The sequence below is a fragment of the Cynara cardunculus genome (genome assembly GCF_001531365.2).
Source record: "Cynara cardunculus var. scolymus isolate 2C chromosome LG 6, CcrdV1, whole genome shotgun sequence".
Taxonomy (NCBI): Eukaryota; Viridiplantae; Streptophyta; class Magnoliopsida; order Asterales; family Asteraceae; genus Cynara; species Cynara cardunculus.
Window position 1 is genome coordinate 7,889,700 of NC_037533.1, and position 8,070 is coordinate 7,897,769.

Here is an 8,070-nt window from a genome sequence, read left to right on the forward strand (position 1 = left end):
GGGTTATCCGGATTGATATCCGGATAAGAAAACCGCTCATGCTTTGACCGGTGTATCATCTAAATCGGTCAAGAGGTGACCGGATATCATTATAATCCGGCCATGTGGTGATCGGTTCATTTCTAAACCGCTTGTGTCAAAAGGTTTAAGTCTATAAACCGGCTAAGAGGTGACCGGAATACTCTAAACCGGTCAAAAGATGGAATGATGTATTGTCCGGTATACTCTAAACCGGACAAAGGGTGAACGGTGTATCGCCCTGTTTATTTTAAACCGGACAATGTTATATTTGAAGTATTGTCCGGACTTGTAATCCGGACAAGGGAGTTGGTTTATTTTCAAAGTGTTTTGACAGGATTTCTAATCCGGACAAGTTGATCGGACTTCTAAACCGGGTGAAAAGAGAATGTTTTTCATAAATATTTTTGAAATGTGATGGCAGTGTAACTGCGAGTGAGATGGCGGTGTAACCGCGAGAGTGATATAATGGCAGTGTAACTGCGAGTGAGATGGCGGTGTAACCGCGAGAGTGATATAATGGCAGTGTAACTGCGATTGAGATGGCGGTGTAACCGCGAGAGTGATAAAATAGCGGTGTAACCGCTAGAATGATGAGATGGCGGTGTAACCGCGAGAAACATAAATACATTTATGTTTCAGAACAGGTTTGATTCTAAACTGATTGTTTGGAATGTATATTGTTGTATGAGATTATACACTCACTAGACCTTATGGTCTAACGCTCAATTGTTRGACTAACCTGTTTTGCAGGTCAGCGTACTCTGAAAGATAAAGGYAAGGGAAAGGTCTGWATGATGATATTAGTTTGTGTGCATATGTATTAAAGATACATTTTGATAGCTCATGTTTTGTAATAATACTATTATGAGTATTATGAGTATGATGATGTGAATTATATGTAATGGGAATGTRAGGGTTGTTACAATTTTGCAATTTATTTAAAATAAACATGCATTGTTCTTAAAATTAGACAAAAAATCATTTAATATTTAGCAGGTAAATGAGGAGGAAAAATATTCAAAAAAAGAAAAGAAATAAAAAGAATTACAAAAGTAAACAATGCTTAACCTATGACCTCAAAAAATAAAGGTAGGACCAAACMATTCAAGGTAATTCAAAGTTATATTTTAAGTTTTGTCCAAAAAAAATATAAAAACATCCTTCAAGTTAAGTGGGTGTACACTTAACCGATAAAAAATTTCTTGTACAAGGGGACGATTGAGTGGAAGCTTGCGCACCCCCTACTCTTTTAATAGGTCAGCTCCTGGGTAGTCGTACAATAGACGAGATGTAAAATTCGAATAAATATAAGCAACAATAATAAAAGTGCAAATTTGTTTTTGTCAAATAAACTAAATCAATATAATTGTGTATTGGATTRGGTTGTTTCCGTCCAAGTTTATGATCTAAATATCTTATAAACACCACATACAAATATCAATATTAGTCGATTAGAATTACCCAATGTATATATATATGGTTGATAATGTACAAATTTTACCAATATTATAACTTAAAGTCTCATGCTTCTCTCAACCTTGTAAAAAAAACCAACACTTGCTACAATTTTTATAAAATTCTTTAGTTTTCCAAGATAATACCCCAACCTTCAAGAGATGATGCTTCAAACAACTCATTTCAAGCCTCTCGTATAMTTTGCAAATACATATAACTGTAATCTTGTGCATCGATTTTTTTATGTTAAACGTGGGTGTCCGGCCCAGCTTGCACGTACCTCCACTAATTTATTGCTTTTTGGGGGAGGGACCTTTACGTCCTTATGTAAAGAGCATACATCATCAAATAATAACTGAATCCACATAACAAATGTCRCATTTCTGAGTTAAATCGAAGTGGTAAAGAATATAAAAAGAATCTATGTATAATTTTTAGCAAGAAGATTCTATGAAGTAACTATTTCATTCATAAAAACAACTATTTTGTTGATCGTTTTTTGTTACGTGTAGCCCGTGCGGCCGCATAGGRCATYAAAGTCTAAAGAGGCATCAAGTTRTCATCTATTACTAGTTTTGGGTTTAATAGTTTAGRAATTAGACAACTGAGCTTTAACTATAAAAACAGGCCTAAGGCCTAGTAGTGATGAATAYTGAATGCAAATCGTAAAYCAGTTAACGCCATCATKCCAACAACTCAATCTAATTTATAATATTCTTCAAAGTWCGACTATTTTGATTTTCAAGGCATGGAGTTCTCTTTCYAGCCGATTAACGGTCATGAAATTAGATTCAAGAAATCAAAGATGAAAATCTCAAATGACTGATTTCTACTGTTGATTGAACTTACCAAGTTGTTGTGTGAGTCATACTATGATTTATGAATMTGTAAATCTTTTTGCAAAAAAATCTAAATTTCTAACTGATTATTATAAAGTTGGGTCATGTGGTCGTGTGGGTTACGGACCTASTAGGCTAAGCTAAGGGGCTTTTGTCATTTTGATAATAAGTCTTTCTCTTGCATATTGAAATATCTGAGAATTGAAAATTTCAATGCACATGAACAYATCACTGTATCAACATAGCTGAAGCACACTGCACAACATTAACAACATATTGTGATATTGTCTTAATTATTGTGCACTTGTTATTTACAATGCACAATAACATAGATTCTGAATTTTACAATTTATTATTGTTCTTTTGACTTTTGTTTACTTTGAGGTTTGATATTGCCGCATTAGATTTAGGGYCGTTTGATTGGTTTTTTWWTWARKTYYWWMWKGRWYMARKTKKYYKKWWKRAWTWAWYYKKTTKKWWWARKTKGRAAAARTTTTKKTTKGGRRRRKTTTTTTYSSMRRWKKWARGRRSSKTTTTTTWRKTKGRAWGRMMWKKTTWRRAAAAAAAAAACTTGGTTTTCTATATAAAGCTCCCCCTAGAAGCTTACTGGATAAGTAACTCTCTATATCATTAAGCCATTACGAAACAGTCATGCATAATTGATCAAATAAGTTGTTAGTTCCATTAAGCTTATTAARCTGCTAACARATAGACMCTTAGCCTTTAGTCGTTAGACCTGTAACTTTTGAGTTTTACTTTTTGCTTAATATGACAGTAATTTAGAGGTGATTTATCATTTTAGTTAAAAACTAATAGTTTTCCTTATTTTTTAAGTCTCATATATTGAAATAAAGTTTCTATTTTRCTAATCTCAATTTGGAAAAGGAAAAACTGGAAAAAGAAAGAAGCACGATCTTAATCAAAGATTTATCTTTTTATCATTCTATATTCTATATTCGGGGTTTTGGTTTTTATGTGCYCCACATTTTTTTTATTATAGTTAATAAAAATCAACATGGGGATGAGACATTTAGCTTGAATATGTTCTAAGCTTTTTAAAAAATCGCATGTTTCGTTGTTTTATTGGCTTAAAAAAATAGGCTTAGAGGCACTTTTTATTATTTTCGCACAGGGTATCAAAAATCTTAGGACCGACCCTGATAATATGATGCTTACAAAAACACATTACTTTTTGCAATGTTGCTAATTTATGAAAAGATAATCCAATATATTTCAGTCAAAAGTCAAGTCAAGTCAAGTCTGGATGAGATGCACGCAAACATGTTCTTGACCACAAAGCCCCTTAGACAATAGACAAAAAAACGTTCCTTTAACTTGTACATGTAGGTAATTGAAACCACCAAAATGATTTTGGTCCAACAATCAACCGATGTTTTAAAAGATTATGGGCCTATTGTTAAACACTAAATCAACAAAAAAAGGTTTTAGATATRAAGAACTACTTACATCTACATTAACTTTGTCGAGAAGTCTCAAGCTTCACTTTAGACTGATGTGTACCAGTCGTAAAAAAGAACGTAAAATTCCTTTTAGGATATATTGACCTTGGCATCTTTTGGATCAGGCAATACTGCTATGACGAAAACCTTGTCCTCCCTCTAAACCCACTTTACCTCCGGATTTTGACTACAAAACTGAACATATTTAACTTCATGAATAATCACATAAATCAAACAAGATATAATAAGGTATTCATCTTTACAACAAATAGCCCCATCAAAATACTAAAGAACAAGTGAGCAACGATGCATAAGAACCAATTTATGCACTTCATATGGCCCCGTTTTATGTGCATCACAAGACATTACTTAAATAGTTAAGGGTACAGGGTCAAGTTTTTTCTTATTAAGATGCATAGTACCTTATTTCAAGATTTGAGCAAAGTTTCTCTACTTCTTAACCAACTGAGTTACATGTGGAGGAAATTGTTGCTCCAAGATTAATGAGAGTTTTTCAAGTACTGATCTACTCTAATCTACGGTTACAATGTACTATGTAGACTTCATGATGCATGTTTAAAGCTATGACATGGCGTAGGCTGTTGCTAAACTACCCTGGTTTTGGGTTGTCAAAATCTACACATTATTATTGTTATCCTCCGGAAGCAACTAATATATCAAAGAACCTCTCATCAACAAACATAATATGTTAGTGATTTCTTTGAAAATGAAAATGCAAGCTRACCTCTGAATTCAATCCTTCACAGGACTACGGTGTAAAGAATGAACATTTCGAACAAATTCAAAACATAATCAATTTGATAAGGTCATCCATTACTATGTGAAGTATTGAGACACAAGCTAGGAATTGAATATCAAATGAAAGGAAAAMAAGTAGGACTAAAAAGTTAAAATGACAATAAAAGGTCGCATATTCTTTTAAGTAAAGAAGTAGGATCCAAAAAAAATTGTTTTCTTGGTTACTGAATATGGTAATGATGGAAAAAAGCCTCACCCATGTAAATATGGAATAGAATAGACWACGTCTCATTTTCTTCATGGGTTTTCTTCCTATCAAAAGGTCWAGAAGTACAATTAAAGGGTCTTTGGTCTAGTGATATCGTAGTCTTTGCTTTCCTAGGAGATTAGAGGTTCAAACCTCACCAAAGGKGAGAAGAATGTGCGAGTTTATTTGTTACATTTAMCGTATATAAATATTATATACTTAAAAAAAGGTCAATAAGTACAACTCCAAATGCTTGGATGTCACTTTTATCGATAAATAAGTGATAGTCTTGAATTTTACTGATAAACACAATACAAATGTTTACTAAGGTAGCGTTTGGTACGCAGACATRATTGGACAGGACAGAACAACACAATACGGTAGGACTGGATAGGACAGTACTGGACAACACAAGAGTATGTCTAGTGTTTGGTACGACTAGGACTGGACAGGACAAAACTAGACACGCTACCTCCAAAAGTTATTTAATGATTTTAAAATGTTATATAATAGTTATAGTTAACACAAATAAAGTAAATAATTAAAGAATTTAATTTATAAATATTTGTACACAATTTTCATATAAATGAATAGATACATATATAATGGTACCAAATTTGAACGAAAAAAATTGATATAATTGATGGTAGTAGTGGTGGCGGTGGAGGTGGTTTTGGTTAAGGTAGAGGCGGTGGTGGCCGACGGTAGTAGTGGCAATGGGCGGTGGTTATGGAGGTATAGGCAATGGTGGTTGGTGGACGGCGGTGGTTATAGAGGACATGAAGATGGTGGATCGTGGTGGTGCTGGCGGTTGACAACGGTAGAKGAGGTAGTTGTGGCTGATGTAGTGAATATAGTTGTGGTGGTGGTTATGGTGGAGGTGAGGTGGCAATGAATGGTGGTGGCCGATGGTGTGGAAGAGGTTTTGTAGTAGAGGAGGAGTTGGAGGTGGCCAACGGTGGTTGTGGAAGTGGTGGTCGATGGTCGACTATGGAGAGGTGGGGATGAACTTAGTGGACGGTGGTTGTGGAGGCGGTGGAAGATGTTGTAGTGGAAAAGGAGGTGTCGGTGTCAGTGGTGGTGGTGGTGGCGGCCGAAACTAGAGGTAATGACCATTAAAATAAATATCATATTAAAGTTATATATCAAACTAGGTAGATTAGTATTATTTTAGTTTCTGTCTCACTTTTGTCCCATTTTGTTCCACCTATTTTCGTGAAATAAGAAAAAACCTCTTTTGTCCCATGCTGTCCCACCTTGTCTAAGTTCTTGTCTCTGTCCCATGTCGCACCAAACATGGGACAATGGGTTCTTGTTCTGTCCCATGCTGCACCAAACATGGGACGATAAGTTTTGTTCCGTCCTGTCCTGTTCTGTGATGTCCTGTCATGTTCTTTGTACCAAACGCAACTACGGTTGATGCTTTATTAATTGTTTTTATGACATTAAATATGAATATGGTTTATAACATGGTTAACTGATACATACAACAAGAGGCAGACAATCCTCTAACACCCTCAGATCGCCGCCAACCTAATTCATCGTTCCAAGCYGCCCTCCTCTTGTCGCCTATTGGAACTCGGTGGCCATCTCAAATCTTTCCCGTAAATCCTCCCTTCTAATCTTCAAGGCCGTTGTGTATCACATCAATCGGAAAACGAAATTAATCCTTCTTGCTGTTCTCAAGCGATCCCAGGTGCTATTATCGCTCTCATACTCGCTCAATCTATCCCATTTTGATCTTAACTCTATCAACTATGGTGTTATTTTGTTGTTTTYTTTTCCTTTTGAGTAGTCATTTAGGCTTAAAACTAGGTTAGATTTGGTAGATAATGCTTGTATGGAACGTGGTTGATTTTTGATATGTTGCTATTATTCTGTGAAATTCATGGATCTAGATTTTCTTACGTGCATTGAAATGTGCGTTGTTCTATATAGCTATTTCATAACTATCTAATCGTGGTAGTGGAATATGGGGTTTTCCTTGTCTTGGATTAGTTTTTGTCCAAAWATAAGTGTTGAAGTCGTTTCTGCTGAATTTCTGTTCTATGTAAAKTGTAATTTTTTGTTCTTAAAAATAAGTTTAGAAGCTAAATTGCTGAAAGTGCTTGAAACTTGATCCTTACATGCTTTCCTGCTATTCAAGGGTGTATCTTTTTTGTTTACAAGCCCCAGAACTTCTACAATCATTATTACATAAGATTTAGTTTTGCTGAAGTTGAACTATACATGTTGTCATGTCTTGCTGACAGTAAAATATCATAAAGTGTTCTTGGGTAAGTTGGGAGATTCTTACATCTTTACTTATATTATATGTATGTTTAATAGAAAGGTTTGTTCATGGGAAGGAACATGCGTTACAACATGTGAGAAGGAATATGTAATTAATTGACAGTCACATAGAGAATGTGGCTTATCATTATAATCTTACATATCCTTGTAAAGCTTTTTTGATAAGCTATTGTTGATCATTTTAGAATCTTTTGCTTTTTTATTATTGTTTTGACTACCTTGTTGCTCGGGAGCATATGCTTATGTATATTCGTAGCTGAAACCTGTTGAACCATACAGTGGCTGCACGTGTCCTCTGTAGTTCATAGGTGTTTGTAGGCATACAATTTTTGATCATGTTCTAGATATACAAGTATAGAGCTAACATCCAATTATTACATTCATATAGAGAAATATAATGTGGAAATCATAAGTAGAAGAAGTTTGTTCATATTCTGCTTGGATCTTCAATGTAAATGAAGATTGATTTTAATTGTCATGAAACTTTGTTCATATTCTCTATTGTGTTTGGATCAATCGATGTACTTTGATAAAATTTGAATGTATTTAAAATTGGCGATGGTATATTTTGGTTATTATGAGTTGCTAGTTTATAATTTAAATGTAAATTTTGTAATGATGATAAATAAACAGATGAAATTGTATAAAGAATATAAATTCAACATTATAATATTCTGTAGGGTAAATAGACAATTATTCAGATTCATACATTTACCAGTTTATAAAAACAAAGTCTTTATGCTTTTAGACTTCAGCACAACCTCTTATCAATCGGAAGCGAAATAAGATTCCAGACTTCAACACCTCTTGAAAAACAAATAGCACCCGACACCTAAGAAGTAAACAAACAAYCCCTAACTAGAATAAACATGAAGCAAAGGTAATTGACTCTCTTCTTGTTGTCTACATAAATCGATGGGCAAAATGMGCAAAATAGCAACCTACTTTCACAAATTTCTTTATTATAGCATTCTACTTTCAGTTTTTTTTTATTACA

The 8,070-nt window shown here is 34.1% G+C and overlaps 1 protein-coding gene across 2 annotated transcripts in view; it reads left to right on the plus strand.

Moving 5' to 3' along the window:
* The first annotated feature begins 6,276 nt into the window (after window positions 1-6,276).
* LOC112514821 (50S ribosomal protein L17-like) overlaps window positions 6,277-8,070 on the plus strand; it is a 13,312-nt gene continuing 11,518 nt past the window's right edge. The window contains exon 1 of one of the 2 annotated variants that reach the window (XM_025121438.1): window positions 6,277-6,477. The gene's annotated coding sequence lies outside the window, so the exon portion shown is untranslated. The remainder of the gene's footprint in view (window positions 6,478-8,070) is intronic. The other variant, XM_025121439.1, reaches the window with a different exon arrangement.